This window comes from Crotalus tigris, unplaced genomic scaffold, assembly GCF_016545835.1.
Source record: "Crotalus tigris isolate CLP2741 ecotype Arizona unplaced genomic scaffold, ASM1654583v1 scf7180000017600.4437325, whole genome shotgun sequence".
Taxonomy (NCBI): domain Eukaryota; kingdom Metazoa; phylum Chordata; class Lepidosauria; order Squamata; family Viperidae; genus Crotalus; species Crotalus tigris.
Window position 1 is genome coordinate 4224394 of NW_024096504.1, and position 24259 is coordinate 4248652.

Here is a 24259-nt window from a genome sequence, read left to right on the forward strand (position 1 = left end):
CGTATTAAGGGATGCTTGCCCAAGGATTCACCGGGGCTGGCAGAAAGTATAGTTGAGAGGGCGGCGATTTGCCTGCGCAGTGTGTTTGGCGAGAGGTCCCTCTCTAGGCCATCTAGTAAAAATTCTAGGATCTTGGGAATTGTGATCCCTTCGAGTAACAATTCCTGTTTAGAGCACCATGATTGGAAGCTTCTCCACGTGGCCTCGTAGATACGGTTCGTGGAGGGGCGCCTTGATGCCTGTATGACCCTAATTACACCCTGTGAGCAAGCCCCCTTGGCTAAAATTGACCGTTCAAGAGCCAGACGGCTAGTTGTAGCCATTGTGGCTCTGGGTGGGAGATCTCCCCCTGCTTGAGGGAGATCCTCTCCGGAGGAATCCGCCATGGATTCGTGCGGGAGAGACTCCTCAAGTCTGCGAACCAAGGTCTCCTTGGCCAATAAGGGGCCACAAGGATTACCTCGGCCCTTTCCCGCAGAATCTTGCGTACTACCGCCGGAAGGAGAGGTAAGGGTGGAAACGCGTACAGGAGCCCCCTTGGCCATGGGCTCCGTAACGCGTCCGTCTGCTCTGCTCCCTTGGATGGGAATCGGGAGAAGAAGCGAGTTAGGTGGGCATTGGAAGGAGAGGCAAAAAGGTCCACCTGGGGAAGCCCGAAGCGGTGACAGACCTCCCTGAAGATCCTCGGGTGTAGTTGCCACTCCGAGTGATCTATTGTTGATCTGCTCAACAGATCTGCTTGGATGTTTACCTCCCCCGATATGTGGTCGGCCTTTATGGAGGCCAGATTTTGTTCCGCCCAGGCCCCCAGTAGGAGGGCCTCGGCCGAGAGCGAGCGAGAGTGTGTGCCCCCCTGACGGTTTATGTGGGCCTTGGCTGTCACGTTGTCCGTCAGGACCAGTACGTGCCTGCCTTTTATGCTGCTGTGAAAATGCCTTAACGCTAGGTGAATAGCCCGCAGCTCGAGCCAGTTTATGTTGTGTCGGAGATCCACCGCTGACCAGCGGCCCTGTGTCCACTTGGTCCCCAAGTGGCCTCCCCAGCCGAATAAGCTCGCATCTGTTGTGACTACTACTCTGTCTGGTTCCCTGAAGGGGGACCCCCTGAGGAGAGCTGGAGATAGCCACCACCTGAGGGAGTGTCGTACTCTCAGAGGTATGCCTACCCTCTTCCGGGATGCACTGATTTGTGTCTCTGAAACGGGAGCATGAACCATTGCAGTTCTCTTGAGTGCAGCCTTGCCCAAGGAACTATTGCTATGGTCGATATCATCTTCCCTAGCAGCTGGGAAAGACAGACCAGCGTCACTGACTGACCGCGGCTTACCTGTTTTACGGCTTTCTTTATGCTGCTGAGGCGTTCCTGTGATAGGTACACCTTGCATTCCTTTGTGTCTATGACCGCTCCCAGGTGGAGTATTCTCGTAGTTGGGGTTAGATGGCTCTTTGGAAAGTTCACCGAGAAGCCGTGGTCCTGCAGCATTTTTATCACTAACTTTAGGTCCGCCCGAGACTGCTGGGCGGACGATGACTGGATTAGAATATCGTCCAGGTAGCACTGGACTCTGACTGGTACGTTTCTTAGTTGTGCTGCCAGAACCGCCAGAATCTTGGTGAACACTCTGGGCGCTGATGACAGGCCGAATGGAAGTGCCCTGTATTGAAAATGGTGCCCCCTGTAGGCAAACCGTAGAAAGCGGCGGTGAGCCAGAGAGATAGGGATGTGCAAGTATGCCTCCGTGAGGTCGATCGATGCCAGAAAATCCCCTTTCCTTACGCTTCCAAGGATGGAGCGTAGTGTCTGCATTTTGAATTTGCGGTATTTTATGTAGAAATTTAGCCTTTTCAAATCCAAAACGGCTCTCCAACCCCCGAGGGTTTTGGGACCACGAAGAGGATAGAATAAAACCCCTGGTCTCTCTGGTTCATAGGCACCGGCTCTACGGCCCGTATGTTTAGAAGGTGCTGAACGGCCTCGTTCATGAGCCTTCTCTTTGTTGGGTTTGTGGGACAGGGGCACGGGCGGAAGCGGTTCGGGGGCTTTGAGAGAAATTCTAGAGATAGACCATGACGTATGGTGTTCCTGACCCATACGTCCGTGGTGGTCTCTTCCCACTGGGGAGCAAACCCTGCTAGTCTGCCCCCTATGGGAAGGTCTGGGCGGGAGTCATCTGGTACGGCGGAAGGGGCGGTTGTTCCCCCGAAAGGGCCGTCTTCCCTGTGTTTGCCTATGTCTTGTGTTCTGTCTGTCCCCCTGTCTTTCCCTATCCTGTCTAGCTTGGAAGGGTTGGGAATTTTGAAAGTAGTTGACCCTGGCTTCCGTACGAAAGGATTGTTTCCTTCCCCAGGAGCCGGGTCTCTTGTCCTGCCTTTTAAGCATGTGTTTAAGGACCTTGCGCTTGTCCTTGTTCTCTGTCAGGTATGGCGTTAGTGCCTCACCAAACAGCTTTGCCCCTTGGTACGGAGCCGAAGCCAATTTCCACTTGGATTTGGTATCCGCCTGCCAGTTCTTTAGCCAGAGGATGCGCCTGCTCGTGTTGTTTGCCGCCATTGCCTTGGCTGAAAACTTGGTCGCTAAAAGTGTTGCGTCCGACGCATATTCCGTGGCCGCTACCATTTTGCTGAGTTCCTGATGAGTGCGTATATCTTCCATGGGAACCCGGCCCTGTAGCTCACGGAGCCAACAAAGTGTGGCTCTGGTGAAAAAGGACGCGGAGGTAGACGCCCTGGTAGCCCAAGCTATTGCCTGGTGCGTTCTCCTGTAGTTGGACTCACTCTTTCGGTCCTCGGCTTTAAGAGCCTCAGCAAAATCTCCTGATATGGCCGTGTCCGATATCAGGGGACCTAAGGGTTCGTCCACCACTGGCACCTCCAATGTTCCCTCTAGCTCCCTTGCTACGTTAAATAGCTTCCTCTCCGCATTGCTAGGAAGCGGTAGGGAGGTTGGCGCTGCCCACTGTTTCCTTATTGTGTTTAGGAACATGGTCGGGCATGGTATGCGGTGTTGAGTGGTTACCTTTTCGGCGAACGTCGGCTCAGCCTCCGTGTCAACTGTGACAGGCTCCGCTGGTGTCCCATGCCCCAGATGGGCTGTGGCCTCAGCCTTGCGCAGAATAGTAACAAAAAGAGAAGGGTTAAACAGGCCGCTGAAGGACGGCCCTTGAGGTGAGGTGTCCTCCTCCTCCTCAGACATTTGAATCCCTTGTGACGTACCTGGCTGGTCCAGGTAAGCTTCCTCAGAGACCGACGAGTCTGAGACGGAGGAGAGGTCCTGATGGTCCTCCGTTTCCTCCCGATGCCTCGTTCTAAGTCCTAGAGACTTGGCTTTTGAAGTTTGAGCCCTGGCCTCAAATGCACGGTCCACTGCCTGTGCTATTAGGGTAGCTAGCAGATCCCCCGTCAATGCAGGAGGAGTGACCATTGCCTGCGACCCTGCAGGTGCTGTGGTTAGCATGGTCCTCGGGGTTTCCTGTAACCTCCGTGGGGAGGGGGATCGGGAGAGCGATGAGAATTCGCCTATCCCACCCTCTGTTTGGGACTGTGATGAGCTCCCTAATGACCAAATGGCCCGTGGGGATGAAGGGAGACCCAGCGGTAGATCAGGACCTATTCCCCCATTCTGCCTATTTTCAATTCTGGCCCTTTTCTGGGCTCTGTCGAACTCTTTTTCTAGGGCTTGGTGTCTTCTGATTGCCTGTTTGTCAGCCTTCTTTGATGACTTCCTTGCAGCCTTTCTAGGGGCTGCAGAGGATTCCGAATCCTCTGAAGCAGGTGCTCCAGAGGATGAAGGCGGGGCTCCAGTGGAGGGAATGATTGCTTCCTCCATTCTCCACTAACGCTGGGCCGCGATAGGGGGGACCCAGGTAGTAGGAGAGCTCCAACTTTGAGTAAGGACAGGCGCACTACTGGGGGCGTCTGGAACTCAGGAGCAGACTCTGCCAAATTGTCAGAGTTAGTCACTGTGCACGGATAAGAACAGGCACGCTAATGGGAATGCCTGGAACCCGGCTTGACTATGGTGGGTAAGGACAGGCACGCGACTGGGGATGCCTGGAACCCACCACTAAATCCAGAGGCGTACGGGCCACTAATGGGGGACCCGAAGTCTGGAAGGAGCCAAAGGCAACTAAACACAGTTAGTTATGAAAGGTTCTCATTTACTTTAGGTAGAAGACACCAAGTCCTGGAACCAGTAGCTATGTGTCTGATTTGAATGTCTCTGAATGAATAATAGATGCTTTAGTATCCCAGTACTGCTTGCCTATTAATTCACTCCAGCGGCTGAACCTAGCTTTCTTAAGGAACTTTAACTCCCCTGTTTGGACAAAAAATATGGCCGCCGCTGCCAGGAAACTACTGCGCATGTGTTAACAAGGCTGCCTATGCCACGTGCGGTTGTAACAAAGAGCTGCGCGTGCTTCCAGCTGTGCAGACAATGGCGCCTCGTTTAAAAAATCCTGAGCAGCCTGGAGTGAAAAGACTGCTCCTTCGCACGCCAGCTGTTTCCCTTAATCAATCTCCCTCCCAGCATGCGTCCCCTTTGTCCTACGCTTCCCTCACTAACTGCTTGCCTTTCTGTCTTTTTTTTTTTTTTTTTTTTAAACGCGAGGGGTTGCCCGAGCCTCCCCGTTTGTTTAAGGCGGCTGCCGGCTGCTGGAAGGTGGCTGGGGTTGGTTAGGGAGGGGAGTTAGGGATTTCCCCTTTTTAAGTGGGGGTGGTTTCCCCTGTAGGAATCTGACTTCCTGAGTTTTACAATTTAGCAAGGAAATTTTTTGAGTGGTCAATTAAATTGAATTAAATTATCTCTAATTAACTTTTAAACTAGCAATTTCAGCTACTAGAAAAAATCCCCCCTAATGGAAAGGAACTATACCTGCCCAGGAGCCAAAAGTTGTAGATGTCTCTGCATGGCTAGATCAGTCAAGACTAAAGGATCATGGTCCAAGACGGGGCGTGGCAACTTTGGCTGACTGATCTGATTGGCCAGGAATACAGTCTCAACCCACTGCGTGGATTATCCATCTCCAGTGCTGGAGAAGCCCTGATCTACATAGCCTAGCTCTAAATAATAGGTTATTTTACACATACTCTTTCCCTCTCCCCCACATGCTCATCAGGATAAACTCAACCTTAAAATAGCTGAGGTATGCTGTTGTGCTATACCATACCACAACTCTTTAGTCAGATTTCACTAATGAGCTGCTAATGTCTTTCATGCATGGAAGATGCCCTTGTTATATTTGGTGGAGGCCAAATTGCAATACATAGATGGAAAATAGCACAAATAACATGACTAAAAAACTGTGCAACGGATGATAGCTGAGATGCACTTCTGACTATGCAAATACTTAAAATAATCAACAATGCACATCTAAAATCAGAAGGTACCTTGAAATCAAATCATGAAATGCTAACTATCCTATAGATATTTTAAAAAGCACAAAATGTCAAAAAACAACCATAAAAATATTGAGGAGTTGTGGTGGTGTGGTGGTTAGAATGCAATATTGCAGGGTGACTCTGCTCACTGCCAGGAGTTCGATTCCTTCAATACTGACTGGCTGAAGGGTGACTCAGCCTTCCATCCTTCCAAGGTCTTTAAAATGAGGACCTGGATTGTTGGGGGCAATGTGCTGACTCTGTAAACCACTTAGCATTGTGAGGCGGTATATAAGTCTAAGTGCTCTTGCTATTGAAACTATTACTAACAACAAAACTAACTGAACTAGAATGGATAGTAGTAAAACTCTCCAGCTGCTCCTTATTTGCTGCAGAGTGCAACATCCTCCAGAAAAGTAGAGTACAAAAAAATGAAAATGAACTAGAATTCTTCACAATCATTATTGAAGGAAGGAAAATCCATTCAAACAAAGACTGCACCCATGCTGCGATTGAACTGTTGGATTGAATTGTTGGAACACATTATACTCTATTCTCCTCTCTATGCAGGATCACATCAGGAGTTATTATATCCACTTTTTATTAAATAGCCTGGTCATGATAAAATGCTTTGATCAGATCAATCTGATTCCACAACTGTAAGGACCCACCCCACTTTGCATCTTAAGAAGGCAGAACTCTTGGAATCTTTCTTCCAACAGGCATCTTTATTAAGAGAAACTGGTTGCAGGCATTCTAGATAGGACTTGGGGTCCATGTTCTCCCATTCAAGGTTTTAAGGGGTTCTCCAGTAGCCCCACCCCATCACCCCCTTCTTCCAGCGACAGTCTCAGGCATTACATTCCCACCCCCTTTCTCTCACTGCCGACAGGAGGTAGACTTCAGAGAGGAGTACATGAAAGGTAATAGCCCCATGGTTATGGTTAGTCCTTTTAGTGGTATCCACATCCAGTCTCTTTGAAGTGTACTGAAGGAAGTGAGGGCCATAAAGCCCCTTTGTTCACCCCCTTCCCTTCATCATATGACAGAATCCAGAGAAGGCAGGAATGGGGTTTTCCATAGTTGATAACTAGAGATGAAATATAATTGGATTCTGACATCCTGCCCCCTTAAAAATAAGATAGATCAATCTGAAAGAAAACAAAACAGGTATAAAAGTTAGTCAGGCTTGTTAGGATATTCTGTGTGAAACTTCTTTAATAGCTTCGGGGCTCTGACATAACCTTTATGGTCCCATTCGTTTTGTGAGGGAGGGAGATGTTTCCATGCAACTAGGTACTGAGTCACTCCATGATATCTCCTAGAGTCAAGGATTTCCTTTATTTTAAAGTGTTGTTCGCCCTCCACCATGATTGGAGGTGGTGGTGGGGGGATTTTTGGCCCTAAAGGTGACAAATGCTCTCTTTTCAGCAAGCTGCAATGAAAAATTGGGTGTATTTGCCTGAGATTTTTTGGTAATTCTAATTCTACTGTTACTGGGTTTATGATTCTTTTAATTGGAAAAGGCCCTATATATTTTGGTCCAAGTTTTTTACAGGGACTTTAGGTATTTTGTAGATAAGTACACCATTTCTCCTATAATGAATGGTGTAGGCTCAACCCTTTTTTTATCAGCTTGTGCTTTGTATGCCTGCCTAGCTTCATCTAGTGCTTTTCTAACTATTGGCCAGGTGTTTTGTAGTTTTTCCATCCATTCTTTCAGTGATGGGATCGTTTGGGGTTAATTCTGGCATGGGGGTGAAACTTCTCAGGGTCCATTTCAATGCCCTGGGGGGATATGCGATAACCTAGGTAGTCTATCCTTTCCTGGTGGCATTCTCATTTCGAGAGTTTGGCATATAGGTGGGCGGCTCGCAGTTTCTTTAAAACTGCTCTGACTAGGTTGACATGTTCCTCTTTTGTTTCGGTAAAGATAAGAATGTCGTCTAAGTAAACAAGGACCCCCTTAACAGGTGCTCTCTTAGAACGTCATTGATTAATTGCATAAATACTGCGGGGCCTCCTTGTAATCCAAATGGCAAGACTTTGAATTGGTAGCATCCCATGGGGCAGTTAAATGCGGTCTTCCATTCATCCCCTTCCTTAATTCTCATGCGATAGTAAGCTTCCCTTAGGTCTAGTTTAGAAAAAATTTTCCCTTTCGAGAGGTGTGACAGCATGTCTTTCATGAGGGGCAGAGGGTATAGGTTGCTTTCACTGATTGTATTCAAGTCCCTATAGTCCACACATAAGCGTAAAGAGCCGTCCTTCTTCTCTCTAAAGAGGACCGGGGCAGCCACTTTAGGCTTGGCTGGCTCAATGAATCCCCTTTCTAGGTTTTTTTTTATGAATCTTTCCATTTCCTCCTTCTCCTTTGGGCTCACTGAGTATAATCTGGGCTTTGGGAGTTTTGCCCCAGGCTTGAATTCAATGGTACAGTCTGTGGGTCGGTGGGGGGGAAGCTCATCCACCCTCTCCTCACTGAAAACTTCAGCAAGGTCTCTGTATTCCTCTGGTATTTTTGGTGGTCCCTTTTCCTCCCCCATGGATGCTTTTTCAGTTCTTAGTTCTGGTAGTCCCCCTTGGGATTTTAAGTCCATAGGGTCCCCCTTTGGGAATTTGATTTCTGTCGTCCTCCAATTCACCCAGGGGTTCCATTTTTTTAACCATTCCATCCCTAGGATCATTGGGCATTCCATGCCTGGGGTCACCACAAATGTTATGTCCTCATGTTTGCCCAGGGAGAGGTGTATTGGTAAAGTGGCTAGGGTAGCTGGCACCCCCTTGCTATGGATCCATCTGACTGGCAAAATGAGATTGGTTGTTCCAGTCTCCTCGACGGAATGCCCAGATTCCCCACTAGTGTCGGGCTAATGAGGCAGTGGGTGCAGCCAGAGTCTATTAAGGCTTTCACCTTCACAGCTTCGGGCATGGGGGGAATTAATATAGTTACTGTCTTGAGGATGGGTGTGATGCGTCCACTTACTAGGGGTTCATCCTCTGAGCTGTCGTCTGAGGCGTCCACCGGCTCTGCAGTGTAGGCTGGAGTTCTTTCCCCCTGATGAGCAGAGGTGGGGGGTTCCAGAACCTCCATCATTCTCATGGCAGTTTCTTTTGGCTTAGCTGGAGACTTTCCAGATTTGCTGATTGGTGATCTGTTTGGGTTGTGCTGGGGGGCTTTTGAGTGGCATTCTACAGCTCGATGCCCTTCTCTTCCGCATTTGAAACACTCCATTTGCTTCTTGGCTGTAGCCAATGGTTTCACTGGTTCGTGTGTCAACTCAGGCGGGAGGCGGCTCCATTGTTTTCCTTGGCGGTGCCTCTTAAATATGTCGATCTCTGCTTCCTCTGCCAAGACATACCATTCCTCAAGTTGGTGTGGGTCCCTCGGGGCAGGCAAGCGTCATATAGGTCATAATTTAGTCCGTCTTTGAAATGGCTAAGGAGGATGTCTTCCGGCCAGTTCAGTTTGCTGGCAATGGCCCGGAATTCTTGCGTATAATCAGCCACCAGGCATTTGCCTTGCCTCATCGTTTTTATCCTTTCACAGACTTTGCGATCAGTCAGGGGGTCTTCAAATCACCTTCTCAGAGAGGATATGAAGTGGTTGAAGTTGTTGAGCTCTGGGACATTGGAGTCGTGCAAGTTCACCACCCAATTTGCGGCCAATCCGTCCAGGGCAGATTGCACGATCCGGATGAGGGCTTTGTCGCTGGGGATGTCCCGCCCTTATTCCTCCATGTAGCTGAGGACTTGGGTTAGGAAAAACCCCAAGCGTGTTGGCTCCTCTTTGAATTCCACATCCAGCGGCAGACGTCTTAGAATGGATCGGTGCCTTCGTTATCGGTGGTAGTGTCTTCCATCCAGATTGCCATCTGTGGTTCAGCAGGGTGTGGGGACTACTGGATCAGCAGATGTCCCCGGGGCTGCAGGTTCCACTTCCCCCTCGGTGTCTCTCCCTTTGCGGTTCCAGGAGCTGGGGTGGCCGTAGGTCTCAGGATTCTCCTCTCCTAGGGAGCTGAGAGTTCTCTTCATCAGGTCGATAGCTTTCTCTAGGATCCAGTCTGAGTAAGGTGCCCAGCTGCCTTCCTCTTCACTGGCGTGCAGGGATTTCTCCATCTCCTGCTTCCATTCTGGTTGCTTGGCCCCCCGTCTCAGGGTCACCTTTCTTGATTTCTTTTCCCACTCGCCTTTCTTTCCAACGTCCATTGACCAGTGAGGCTTGTAGCATCGTGTCTCCACCACCTCTTCTCTTGAGGAATCTGACCTCTCGGATCCCGACATCTGGCAGGGTTTCAGTCGGGGCAGCGGCTCCCTTTCCGGGGAGTTTTCTCTCTTCCTTGCTCCATTGTCTGACATGGTAATTTTTGCAAAATCCCCCGGCAAGGGTCTCCCTTCCAGGTGGATTAATTTTGCAAGTCCTGTCTAATGTAAGGACCCACCCCACTTTACATCTTAAGAAGACACAACTCTTGGAATCTTTCTTCCAACAGGCATCTTTATTAAGAGAAACTGGGTGCAGGCATTCTAGACAGAACTTGGGGTCCAAGTTCTCCCATTCAAGTTTTTAAGGGGTTCCCCAGTAGCCCCACCCCATCACCCCCTTCTTCCAGCGACAGTCCCAGGCATTACATTCCCACCCCCTTTCTCTCCTTGCCGACAGGAAGTAGACTTCAGAGAGGAGTACATGAAAGGTAATAGCCCCATTGTTATGGTTTGTCCTTTTGGTGGTATCCACATCCAGTCTCTTTGAAGTGTACTGAAGGAAGTGAGGGCCATAAAGCCCCTTTGTTCACCCCCTTCCCTTCGTTGTATGACAGAATCCAGAGAAGGCAGGAATGGGGTTTTCCATAGTTGATAGCTAGAGATGAAATTGGATTCTGATAACAACTCTCTATCCACAGCCAATTACTGCTCAGTAATCTGCATTTTACACCGTAGGAGTGATTCTAACTCCTGTTAGATATTTTAGCAGTTTTCTCTTGTATTTTATTTTAACTAACTGCAATTTGTGCATTCTACATGCTGGTCTATGACCAAATAAAGATTTGATGATAATGAGTTCTTCACAAATGTAAAAGTAACATTAAATACATCAGGAACAAATGAAGAACATGTCTACCTGTCTACATGTCTACATGTTACCCAACCTAATGCAAACCAAGACAACATTATTTCTGTATGCAAGACAAAGGGCAATAAAGGATTGAAAATTGACAAAACCATCATAATTCCACTAGTAAGTTTCACTAATTAACTAATTAGTTCATTGGTTGATTGACAGTCATACATAGAACACGTCTGTGAACATGATGATTTGATGAGTAAAAAAAACTTCTGATTTTTTATTCTGTAAGTCCTCGACTTATAACTGATTGCTTAATGACTGTTCTAAATTATGATGGACTTTTAAAAAGCTATTTTTGATCTATTCTCAAAGTTACAAGGGCTGCCCCATCACATGATCATATTTCAGGAGCTTGGCAATTGGCTGTGCATTTATGACTCATCCTGTGATCATATGACCGCAGTTTGTGATGTGTTTTTTTATGGTTTTCCTGAAATTACATTCCCAATTGTGGTCGTAAGTTGAGACTACCAATATGCATTTATTCCTGCACTTTTAGGGATGTATTAGTTTGGCTTTCTAGGAAAGAAATCTTAAAAATACTGAGTGTCTTTCCCCCTTCTTTTTGAAACAGGCTGATAAAAACACATGAAAATCAGTACATGTTCATTCTATAGTTTAATGCCTTGAGCCCTAACTGCAGGCAGAGCTGGCTAATTAGTTTGGATAGCCATTTCTCTTTTTCCTAAGTATATTACAGTACAGCTGTCAAGGACCACACCAATCAAACACTGGAGTAGCCTAGTGTACATAACTGTTCAGATGGATTTTGCAAACTACATCTTAAAATGTTTGTTCTTCTTATTAAAAAACAGAACTGGTAATGAACTTGGTTAAGGAGCCTTGAGAAATGTTTAATAGGAGAACAAAGATTTATATTATTACTGTAGCTTTGAAAAAAATTACAAACACATTAAAGATACTTAATAATTTGTTTTTTGAAATATACATAAGGCTAATTACTTGCCCAGCAAGCTTCTTTTGCTCCCTCTGAGATATGTCATATTTAGGACTATGATTTGCCCGAGAAAATCACACTAATAATAATTAGAAATAGGTAGGTATCCTCTTATCAAAACTTGTAAGCCTTTCACTAAGGAATCTGTTATCTCAAGTTAAAAAATCGTGTTGTGCTATCAGGCTATGTACACCCATTTTCATTTCTTTCTGAAGCAATAATTCCTACAGTCACTACTAAATTGAATCTCTGAAGTTGCTTAATCTAACAGCATGATCTTTCTGATATGAAAGCCAAAGAAGCTCTCCATGAATCCAATGGAATATACTCCCTGGAAACTATCAAATTAAGCTTCAATACATCATTAAAGGCATTCATAAATAACAAATAATATTTTGCTAATATTTAAGAAGTATTACAGTTTAAATCAGAATGATTTTAACGTAAATAGCTTGTTCAGATCTGGAAAACTGAGGTAAGATTTAGAATTTGTAACTATAAATGAAATGACTGTAACTTAAGGTGACCAACTTTACAACAAAAAGGAGGACACGAATAAATTTAAGAAAAAAATATCGTAAATAAAAGAAACATTGTATTTATTGCAACAATAATACAGAATACACTATAATATGATAAATGCATAATAAAAAACATTTGTAACAATAACATTTTATATTGTAATTATGCTTACATGCCTATTAATTATTTAAATGAGTACTTTTCCATTGAATGAATATTTTTTGTCAATGTATCATCTTCTAACAATATATTGGAAATATCTGAACAAGAAATATCCTTCATATTGAATTTTACGGCAAGTGCTGCAGCTAGAGTATCAATATTCAATCTCGATTTCTCACTTGTCCAAAAATCTACACGGCTGGACTGCGCGGGGGTGGGCGGCGGAGGCAGGTGTTGTGAGCCAGGCGCTCCAGGATGGCCATGTAGATGCGCAGGGTGAGATGGTGGCAGTGCAGGTCAGCACTGCGTAGACCACCAGCTGGCGCAGCCCATGGAAGGTCAACTGCCCGCCGCGCCCCCGCCCACAGCCGCCCCGCCAGCACTGCTGCCCTGCCATGGAGAGCCGGCCCTACAGCTCGCAAAGCACCAGCCGCGCCAGCTCCGGCCCTGCAGCCTCTCCCCAGCACCACCGCCCCCCCTGCCCATCCCCGTACAACCGGCCCCGCGGCTTGCAAAGCACCAGCCGCGCCGGCTCTGGCCCTGCAGCCGCCCCCCAGCTGCTGGGGCAGCACCACCATCCACCCTGCGCATCCCGGTAGAGCCGGCCCCACGGCTTGCAAAGCACCAGCCGCGCCGGCTCCGGCCCTGCAGCCGCCCCCCAGCACCACCACCCCCCAGCACCACCGCCCCCCCTGCCCATCCCCGTAGAGCCGGCCCCGTGGCTTGCAAAGCACCAGCTGCGCCAGCTCTGGTCCTGCAGCCACCCCCCCCCAGCCGCCCCCCAGCACCACCGCCTACCCTGTGTATCCCCGCGTAGAACTGAACAGGGAAGATCAAGTGAAACTTACCGCTCCAGTCTCCTCCAGCTATCTTTGGAACTAAGAAGTAGGAGATCGTGTAGTTGGGTAGCAGTGAGGGGTGCAAGTTCCTGCAACTTGCACGTGCAAAGTTTGCCGCCCGGGTGTTTTGGCGCGCTCAGCAGCAATTCCTATTGGCTTTCGAAAGCCAATAGGGGGAGTAGATGCAAAAGTTGAAAAAAAATTAAAAAAAAAGGTCCTGGAACGCCTTCTGAGCGTTCTATGAGGAAACAAAAGCCCTGCAGATTAGTCGTCAAAAAGAGGACATTTAGGAGGATATTTTCGAGAGAGGACAGAACTCACAAAAAGAGGACTGTCCTCCCAAAAGGAGGACAGTATATGAAAAAGGAGGACATTTAGGAGGACACTTTTCAAGGGAGGACAGAACTCAAAAAAGGAGGACTGTCCTTCCAAAAGGAGGACGGTTGGTCACCTTATGTAACTGCTTCTTAAATACATTTTGGTATCTAAGGTTTTAATTTTGATTCTACATTTCATTGTAAAACATAAGGAGAATGAATAATCAAATTATCAAAGTCATTCCAATGGTGCAAAATGAAATAATTTCTAATATTTCCTTTTCTCATCATTACCTTCTCTATATTCACTACCTTTAAAAAAAAACTTCCCTAAGCTTTTAAAAAAATAAAATATACCTTTCAAAAAGGCACACCTGGTTCAAAATTTCAGCTCTTTCTCTAGTCCATTATTGTGTGTGTACATAAATGCCTGCATGCAAACAGACACCACATATAAAGGAACTGGGCTCTTGGTTAGATCTCTGAGGTTGGCGATTTGGCTGCAAACGTTTTGTTTCCATTTGGAGGGACATCTGAACATGTCCCCCTGATTGGAGACAAACGTTTCCAGCCAAATCGCCAAGCTCGGAAATCAAACCAGCAGCCCAACTACCAAGCCGAGCTACTAATATTCAAACACATCTCAATATAAAGGAACTACCTGGGGGGACTTGAAGTTGGAAATGCTGGTTTGTTTGCTCCTTCCTAGTGGGAATTCCAAAATGGCGATGGGGCAAGTAAAAAAACCCAAGGTCTTGGATGCCTTTAAATTCAGCTGTCTCCCTCATTTTATTTTACAGCTTGAAGAGATAATGAAACAGCTTGAAGAGATAATCTCTTGGCACAAGGTGCCCTCTGGGCTATGTGGAAGTGTTTGGATACTGTGTGGGACTAGATTGGAAGATAGAGGCTAAAGAGGAATTGCAGTTAAAAGAATTGTTATTGACCTAGAACAGTGGTCTTCAAACTTGGCAACTTTAAGACTTATGGACTTCAACTCTCAGAATTCCTCAGCCAGCCAGCACTGGCTGAGGAATTCTGGGAGTTGAAGTCCACAAGTCTTAAAGTTGCCAAGTTTGAAGATCCCTGACCTAGAAGTTCTCTGATAGATAATTCCATCATTGGCTGTAGATGATGTTGGTGTTCTCCCTTGAAAAAAAAACAATAAGATAAACATTGAGTCAGGAGTTAGCTCTAAAACAACAAACTAGGATTTAATAATTAAAGAGTTTGTAATTTTTAATAAATACTTTACAATTGAACTATAAAAGCATGCTTTATATCTGCATCCTGTTAACAGTATGTTCCAGAAAGGGGAAAAAAGGGAAGAAAATTAAAAGTAGGTAAGTTGTAAAATAAATCTATATTTACACAAGTATATGATGAATACATAAACATATGTATAAATAGCCTACTGCAAATGTTTTTTTATCCTAAACATGAATAGATCCTTTTCAGCAACACCCATAAATACTTGTGTTTATCTTCAGAAACCACCAAAAATGCTATAACTGAATTCTGCATTTTATATGTACTGTATATGAACACTGCATTCCTTACATGAACACAACCTGTTTAAATTTTATAAGCAAGTATAAAGAAATGCAAAATTACTATTTCTGTACTCAGTCTATATCTACTGTTGAAAGTACATCGAATTTATAAAGAACATCAAGTTACAGAAATATTATTTAAAAGCCATTGCACAAAGAACAAATTCATATATAACACACCTCAGTTAGCCATTGTACCACTAAATACTATTAATGGATTAGATCCAGAACAGAACAGACCACTGATAACTCTTTGAACTTATATTGACTTCAGTGGAGTTATCTTAAGCAAACGAATAAATTTTGCAAGACCTCACAAAAAGTTATATTTTTCAGGTCATCAGCTATGTTGAATTGTTCGACACTTGGAATATTGCATCCAGCTTTGGTCACCATGATATAAAAAAGATGTTGCAACTCTAGAAAGAGTGCAGAGAAGTATGATTCAGTGGGCAAGGAACTTTGGAAATAATGTGATGCTGGAAACAATGGGAGAGTATGTAGACGAAGAGCTTAAAATTCACATTAAATTATAATTTAAAAGAAAAATGTTGTAAGATGACGTACCACTGGTATTTAACACCAGATAAGTTATCTAGAATGTATAAAGATATTTCAAATGAATGTTGGAAATGTAAGTGTAAAGAAGGGACCTTTTAGCACAGCGGTTCTCAACCTATGGGTCGCGAACCCATTTGGGGTTGATCAATCATTTCATGGGGGTCGCCAAGCAAAGCTGTCTGCCATTTTTCCCCCTTTTCCGGCGGGTGCCTTACCTCCCTTGGGCTGGGCCAGCTGGTGGCTCAGCCGGTGGTCGGCCTGCTCCGTCTCTGCCGCTTGCCAGCTGCGCCTCAGTCGGCGCAGGGGGCGGCACCACGCATGCATGGCGCTCCCAGGCAGGGAAAGTTCTCGACTTACGAACGGTTGGGTAGTTCTCGACTTATGACCAGTTTAGTCCTCGACTTACGACCGGTTTAGTCCTCGACTTACGACTGGTTGGGGGTCACGGCATTAAAAAGGTTGAGAACCACTGTTTTAGCACTTATGGTGGACATGCGATAAAGCAAAGAAATATCGGAGTAGGATTCATATCCCAATACAGAAAATTGTTAAAGTAAAGATGAAAAAAAAAGGAACTTTGATCTTATATTAATTATGTTGACGGCAGCAAGACTATTGTATGCACAAAAATGGAAGGACATTTCGATTCCCACTATGGACGAATGGCTACAGAAGCTGATGGAGTTGGCAGAGATGGCTAAATTGACTGTTTTCATTAAAGAAAAGAATATAAATACTTTTGTTTCTACATGGAGACCGCTTTTGTGTTTGAGGTGGAAAAAAATGAACCTTTGATTTTGGGTTTTTCTGATTAGATTGATTTGTTGTTATAAGAAATAGCTAGTTTAAACTACTATGGAAAAGTAAAAAGTTGAGAATCAATGTTAATGCTTCATTCTACTGCAATAGAGGAAGTCAGAAATCAATGCCTTCTCTTATCTTTTTCCCTTCTCCCCCTCACTTTTCTTTCCCTTTTCCCTCCCCATTGTGTACTACTATTTGCTTTTGTATTTTAGCATTTTATTCTATAATCCAATAAAACGTTACAAACTAGAAAGAGTGCAGAGAAGAACAACAAAGATGATTAGGGGACTGAAGGCTAAAACATAAGAACAGTTGCAAAAATTGGGTGTGTCTGGTTTAATGAAGAGTAGGACTAGGAGTGACATGATTTAGCAATACTCCAATATCTAAGGGGCTGTCACAAAGAAGAGGGGGTCAACCTATTCTCCAAAGCACCTGAAGGTAGGACGAGACGTAATGGATGGAAACTAATCAGAGAATCAACTTAGAATTAAATATAAATTTCATAACCATTAGAACAATTAATCAGTGGAATGACCTGCCTTCAGATGTTGTGGGTGCTGGAAGTTTTAAGGAGAGATTGGACAACCATTTGACTGAAGCGGAATAGGGTTTCCTGCTAGAGTAGGGGGTTGGACTAGAAGACCTCCAAGGTCCCTTCTGACTTATTCTGTTATTCTATTATTCTGTTTTGTTTTAGACTAGGTGTCAGCATGGGCCAAATCTGCTTTCAAGCTAAGAATAGATGGGCAGGTGGCAGATCACAGTTGGAGTCTCAGCAGAGAAAAACTTAAGGGAATCCAACCAGCTAGAGTGCTCCCTCAAATTAAAAGTAATTCTTTCAAGTAAGAGCCATGCAGAAGATTCTTTAGAACCTGTACAAAATGTTGTCACTTGGGGCACAAGGAATTGGAAGCAATTGACAACAGAACAATATGCAACAGCTTGGATATTAGCAAATTATGCATTCCAAGATGCACATATTGGCAGGGCTTAAAAATGAAATGTAAGGGATCCCATTAATTCTAAATAGTTGCACAGTTTTAATTCTGCAAAAACTGACTTGGTAAAAGATTTTATTCATTCTGATGCTGATACCACTTCTTTGCAGAAATAGGAAAAGGGGCGTTGTCTTACCTGAACACCTTTTCTCAGCATAATGATGGAGAATCCACGAATGGGTTAACTCTGTCTTCCTGCCCTTTAAGACTAAGTCAGTCAAAGTTTGCCACACCTTGCTCCTGGACCAGGATTCCCCAGTCACGACAAAGGCACAGCTGTTGACGACATTTCAACATAGTGGCTCAATTACCCCTGACACAGGATCTGATGGACCCTACGGGATGGGAGTGGATTCTCCATCGTTATGCTGAGAAAAGGCGTTCAGGTAAGACAATGCCCCTTCTCCAGCATGGATGGAGAATCCACAAATGGGACATACCAAAGCCTCACTGTCCCTGTGGGAGGAAAGTAGTCTGGGCCTGTGTCCCACTCTTTGGTACTACCTGCTGCAGTACTCTCCTGCCAAATGAGGCTTCTGCAGAGGCGAACCTATCTAGTTTATAATGCCTCATGAAAGGAGAAGGTGAGGACCATGTCGATGCCCTACATATGTCCTCAATAGACGCCTGTGTCACCCAAGCCGCGGAGGTCTCAGCACTGCAAGTGGAATGTGCAGTGATACAACTTGGAACCGACAGGGAATGTGATTGGTACGCCCTTGCTATGCAAGCCCTAATCCACCTGCCGATAATGGAGGCAGTCACTTTCTACCCCATTGAAGAGGGCTAGAATGAAATGAAGAGGGCTTCCGACTTGCAAAAGGATGTGGTCTGCTTAATGTATTGACGCAAGACCCTGCGAACATCCAAGGTGTGCCATCTACGTTCCAAATTGTGAGACGGCTAAAGACAAAAATCTGGCAGCACCACTTCTTGTGACCTGTGAAACAATGAATTGATTTTGGGAATGAAGGAGGGGTCCAATCGAAGGACCACCCTGTCAGCATGGAAGATACATAAATCATCTCTGATAGAGAGAGCTGCCAGTTCAGAAATGCACCTAGCCGAGGTAACGGCTACCAAAAAGACGACCTGAAGTGTTAAGAACTGTAGAGTGCAATCTTATGTATCCTGACCTACAGCCTTAATGTTGGAGATGTGGTTGTTTGGATGCTACTTATTATCATATTTGGTGGTCGTGTAAAAATATAAAAGTCTTTTGGATTAAGATATGGTGGAATATTCAAAGAATTTTTAGAAAGAGGGTAAAATTTACCCCACAATTGTTTTTGTTAGGTATTGTTACTGATTGTGATGCTAAAGAAGTTATATTGATGTTAAATTTGATTACGGTCGCTAGGCTGTTAGTAGGGCAATATTGGAAGAAGGAATCCTTGCCTACCTTGCAAGAGTGGTTTTTTAAAGTTTCTTATTTGGTGGAAATGGCAAAGATTTCGGCTTTCTTAAAGGAGCAATCGCAAGAGAAATTCTTTGCGGTATAGGAAAAATGGATAAATTTTATACAATATAAATTGGATATAAAAAAAATATCATTTAGCTTTCTAATAACTTGTATATAAACTTTAATATTTTATAGATTGTACTTTTTTATATCTCTTTTCTTCTTTCTCTTTTCTTTTTTTTATTATCTCTTTTTCTTTCAAGTACTTTTTCTTTTTAATACTTATGCTTTTTTCTTACATATATTTTATTGTTAATTACTTTATAAGTTGTTTATGTAAGGTATTTAGATATATTTATGATTTATACTTTTTCAATTTTTTTTAAGATTCTTAAAAGTTTTAATTAAGCCTATATTCAGCTCTGGGAAGGTCCGGGAGGGATGGAGAGGGAGGGTTGGGGTGGGTGGGTTAGGGTTGTTTTTTTGTTTTTTTTTGCTTTTTGTAAAAATATTTAAAAATTTTCAATAAAAAAAAAGAACTGTAGAGTGCAGGTTCTGACAGGCTCTGTTTGTTGTGGGCCTTCGTGAGGCCTGAATCATAATAATTACATCTGACAAGTAGGACTCTTGTGTCAGAAGCCGCCGTTCAAATGCCAGGCAGTTAACTGAAGCCACTGGGGCTCTGGATGTTGCAGTGTCCCCTGACTGAAGGAGATTTGCTTCTGAGGTATCCTCCACAGAGGAGAGATAGAAAGACTCATGAGGTCGGCCGTCTTGGCCAGTGTGGAGCAATAAGTATCACCTCTGCTCGTTCCTGCAGTATCTTTCGGATAACTGCTTGGATCAGAGGGAGCGGAGGAAAAGCATACAGCAGACCTCTGGGCCATGGGCTGCGGAGGGTATCTGCCCTTTCCGCCCCTGGAGTTGGGAACCTGGAGAAGAACCTCAGGAGCTGGGAATTAGCCAGAGTGGCAAATAAATCCAGTACTGGATGACCGAACCTCTACGATATCTATCTGAAGAGATCTGGATGCAGATGCCACTCGGAGTGATCCATTGTCACCCTGCTCAGGAAATCCGCCTGCCGATTCGCCTCTCCCAAGATGTGCTCAGCCCTGAGGTAGGAGAGGTTGGTCTCTGCCCAGGTTCCCAACAACTGATCCTCGGCCATAAGGAACCTGGAACGGGTACCCCCTTGTGGTTTACATGGGCTTGTGCCGCCACATTGTCCGTGAGGACTAGAACGTGTTGTCTCACCATTGTGCTGTGGAAGTGACACAGAGCCAGATGTATAGCTCTGAGTTCCAACCAATTTACAGTATGTTGTGTTTCAGGTCTGACCGGAACCACCGGCCCTGAGCCAACTGTGATTGAAGGTGCACTCCCCAGCCAAATAAACTGGCATCCAAGTCAGAGTGAGCCGTGTGGGTTCCTTGAACAAGGTCCCCCTGGCTACCGCTGGGGAGAGCCACCACTGGAGGGATCCTAGGGTCTGAGATGGAACCTTACCCTTTGGTTGGAGGAACCAGTACCGAGCCTCTGGAACAGAAACAAAAACCATTGCAAGTTCCTGGAATGTAACCTGGCCCAAGGCACTATCGCTATGCAGGAAATCATTTTTCCTAATAATTTGGAGAGCATAGCTCCCTTTGAACCTGGATGACCAGGGCTCGGATGCTGTCCTGCCATTCCTGAGATAGGCAGACTTCGCATTTCCTTGTGTCTATCACCGTGCCCAGATGTACAGTCTGGCTCTTCTGAAAGTTTACTGAAAACCCATGATCTTGGAGGGTCTTGACGGACAGTGCCAAGTCCGACTGAGCCGACTGTACCAAGGAGGATTGAATGAGGATGTCGTCCAGGTAACATTGGATATGCACCGGAACTGACCTCAAATGTGCGGCTAGCGCCGCCAGGGCCTTTATGAACACCCTGGGAGTCGATAATAGGCCGAAGGATAGGGTCCTGTATTGAAAGTGGTGGCCTGCATAGCAGAACCTGAGGAATCTCCGATGCTCGGGAAGGATGGGAATATGCAGGTACGCCTCCGTGAGGTCAATGGACATCAAGAGGTCCCCTTTTCTGATGCCTGCCAAAATGGATTGGAGTGTTTGCATCTTGAATTTCTTGTATGCCAAGTGAGTATTTAATCCCTTTAAATCAAGGATTGCCCTCCATCCTCTCGATGACTTGGGGACCACGAACAGAATGGAATAGAACCCCTGTCCCTTTTGTCCTGCCAGTATCGGCTCTATAACCCGTATCTCCAAGAGATGTTGAATGGCTTCCTTCATGAGGCCTTTTTTTAAACCAGATTTCTGGACAATGGGCAAAGGAGGAAACGCCTTGGGGGATTGGATATGAATTCCAGAGACAGGCTGAATCTGATGGTGTTGAGAATCCAAAGGTCCATGGTGGTGGCCTCCCATTTGTGTGCGAAGAGGGCCAACCTGCCACCTATGGGAGAAGCCTCCCTGTAGTAGTAGTAGTAGTAGTAGTAGTAGTAGTAGTAGTAGTAGTAGTAATAGTAAAGTTGGAAGGGACCTTGGAGGTCATCTAGTCCAACCCCCTGCTCAGGCAGAAAACCCCCATACCATTTCGGACAAATGGCTGTCCAGTCTCTTCTTAAAAACTTCCAGTGTTGGAGCATTCACCGCTTCTGGAGGCAGGTTGTTCCACTGGTTAATTATTCTAACTGTCAGGAAGTTTCTCCTTAGTTCTAGGTTGCTTCTCTCCTTGATTAGTTTCCACCCATTGCTTCTTGTCCTGTCTTCAGGCGCTTTGGAAAATAGTTTGACTCCCTCTTCTTTGTGGCAGCCCCTAAAATATTTGAACACTGCTATCATGTCCCCCCTCGTCCTTCTCTTCATTAAACTAGACATACCCAATTCCAGCAGCCGTTCCGTATATGCTTTAGCCTCCAGTCCCCTAATCATCTTTGTTGCTCTTCTCTGTACTCTTTCTAGAGTCTCAACATCTTTTTTATATTGTGGTGACCAAACCTGGATGCAGTATTCCAAATGTGGCCTTACCAAGGCATTGTAAAGTGGTATTAACACTTCATGTGATCTTGATTCTATCCCTCTGTTAATGCAGCCTAGCACTGTGTTGGCCTTTTTGGCAGTTGCAGCACACTGCTGGCTCATATTTAGGTGATTGTCCACTAGGACTCCGAGTTACTCTCACAGTTACTATTGAGCAAGGTATCCCCTATACTATACCTGTGCATTTGGGTTTTCTTGCCTAAATGTAGAACCTTGCTTTTTTCACCTTGGACCATTTTTTCACTTTAGTCACTTGGACCGCCTGAAAGGGCGGCCTCCCGTGCCTCGAAAGGGCTGCTTTGCCTGAAACTGTTGTCTGGATCTGTCTCTGCTGATGGAACGGTCGAACTGACGGTCCAGTCTGGGAAGAAAAGAACGGGAAAACTGAGCAGACTCCGACCCTGATCCCGAACGAAAGGACTGCCTACGGGAGTACGGGGTAGACCTCCTATCTGCTTTTCTGAAAAGATGGGACATGACCTTGCGTTTGTCATTCTCTATCAGATAAGGATTTAGGGCTTCTCCAAATAGCTGTCTGCCGCGATAAGGAGTGACAGCTAGACGCCATTTGGATCTGACATCTGCTCGCCACTGCTTAAGCCACGAGAGTCTGCAAGCGGTGACATTAGAGGCTATTGCTCAAGATGAAAATCTAGCGGCATGTATTCTGATGCAGTCACCAATTTGTTCAAATCTTGGTGCATCCGTACCTCTTCTGACAGAATCCTGGCTGCAGCTGGCGGAGCCAAAGAAGGGAAGTCCTGGAGAAGGAGGTGGATGTAGCTGCTCTTACCGCCCATGCCGAGGCTTGGTGAGTCCTGCGTAAGGTTAGTTCCATCTTCTTGCCCTCGGCCTTCAAGGCCTCTGCCATATTACCTGACACCGTGGAAGAAGAGAACAGTGGAGTTAAAGATTCATCCACAACAGAGACATCTAGCACGTCTGATAGTGCTGGATCCACATCAAACAGCTTCTTCTCTGCCCCCCCCTAGAGCGGGGAAAGTGCCAGGTGTTCCCCATTGTTTCTAGACTGTGTTGAGGAAGGGGGGGACAGGGGATGTGCTGTTGAGTAAAGGTGGGTTCTGAAAACACTGTGCTGGTGTCCTGGCTGGTGGAAGGTCCAGCCTGAGGGACCCGTTCAGGGCCAATCTTAGCTGTGCTACTGGCCTTGTGAAGCAGGGACTTAAAGAGAGCCAGATTGAAGAAACCCACGAAAGGAGGAGGATCAGGGGACAGGTCCTCATCTTCCGACAGTGGTCGGTCCATTTTTTTGTACTCCTCCGGTAAACGACATTCTGCTCCTGGAAGAGCGGGAAGGAGAAATCAACCCCCGAAATCCAGCTGCTTCTGCTCTGATATTACAGATACGGCCCTGGATGAAGTGTAGAGGCAATGCCCTGGGTGACAGCTTGAGAAATCATGACCTGTAGCTGCTCTGGTGTCAATGCCCCCTGAGCTTCTGAGGGCCAAAACCTTGCTGCTGTGGGTGTAAACGTGGCCTGCAGGCTCAGAGGAGTGACTCTCGTCACAGATGAAGCCACATGAAGACTGGGCCCCTCACCGAAGGGAACCATCTCCTCCTGTTCTGTCCTGGGAAAATAGAATTGACTTGAGTCCCCTTCCGGGGACCAGATCTCTTGGGCAGTCAAGGTGGAAGGCTCAAGTTGTGGACCAAAAACCGAGCCTCAATATGGACGGGAGAGACCTGTCCAGTCCCCACCTTGCTCTGCTTTTGTGCTTTGGAGAATTGTTTCTCTAAGGCCTGGTGCCTTCTGCTGGCCTCTTTCTCAGCCGCTTTAGAGGATCTTTTGCCAGAAATGGCCTTGGCCTTGAGTTTCCCAGCAGCCTCCTGTTTGGAGGACTTGGGCTTCTTTTGCCTGGGGGTACTGGGAGCACCTTGAGAAGTCTGAGGGTGCAGTGTTGTCTGCCATTACAATCCGAGATATCTCAGTGGTGTGCTGAGAGGGATATCACTAGAGATATCACAGCAGTGTACTGAGAGGATCTCAGTATTAAGGAGCAGTTAGTCACTGAGTGAATATCCAATATTCTCAGTGTTAATAGTAGCTGTAAGACCAACTTAATGGCACAACCAGCACATTGCAATGCTCCTGATGGCAGTAAGACCAGTAAAGCACTTCAGTGCTCTGGTCAGCTCTATTGTGGCAGCAAGACCAATTGAATGATAACGGCCAGCTCACTTAGTGGTGAACAGACAAACTCAATGGTAATAGTCAGCACACTAGTAACAGTTGGTGGCGGCAAAGCCAATAACACAACCAGCACACCTAGTATAGTCAAAATACGGATGCAGGCAACAAAGGCTGTGGCCTAGTTGTTACATCTGCTTTGGAGGCTCATTCACTTCCTAAGGCTTGAAATGTCTCAATTTCAAGAGAAGAATTTGTAAAGGCAAAGAGTTACAGTATTAAACTGGACCCTGAATGTGTTAAATCGCTAATTGAAATCCGCAGTTGCTTTGAGCTTCTGTTGAGGTGAAGAGTTCAAAGGCCTCCAAAAAAAAAAAACCACCCAGCTGAAAAGACAGCGCTGATGTAAGACCTGAGCGTTGTGGCCAGGTCTAAACAGT

General features: G+C 45.8%; 1 protein-coding gene across 3 annotated transcripts in view; it reads right to left on the bottom strand.

Annotated features, from left to right (window-relative positions):
• MCU (mitochondrial calcium uniporter) overlaps positions 1-24259 on the bottom strand; it is a 209490-nt gene that overhangs the window by 69828 nt on the left and 115403 nt on the right. The gene's annotated exons all lie outside the window — the stretch shown is intronic.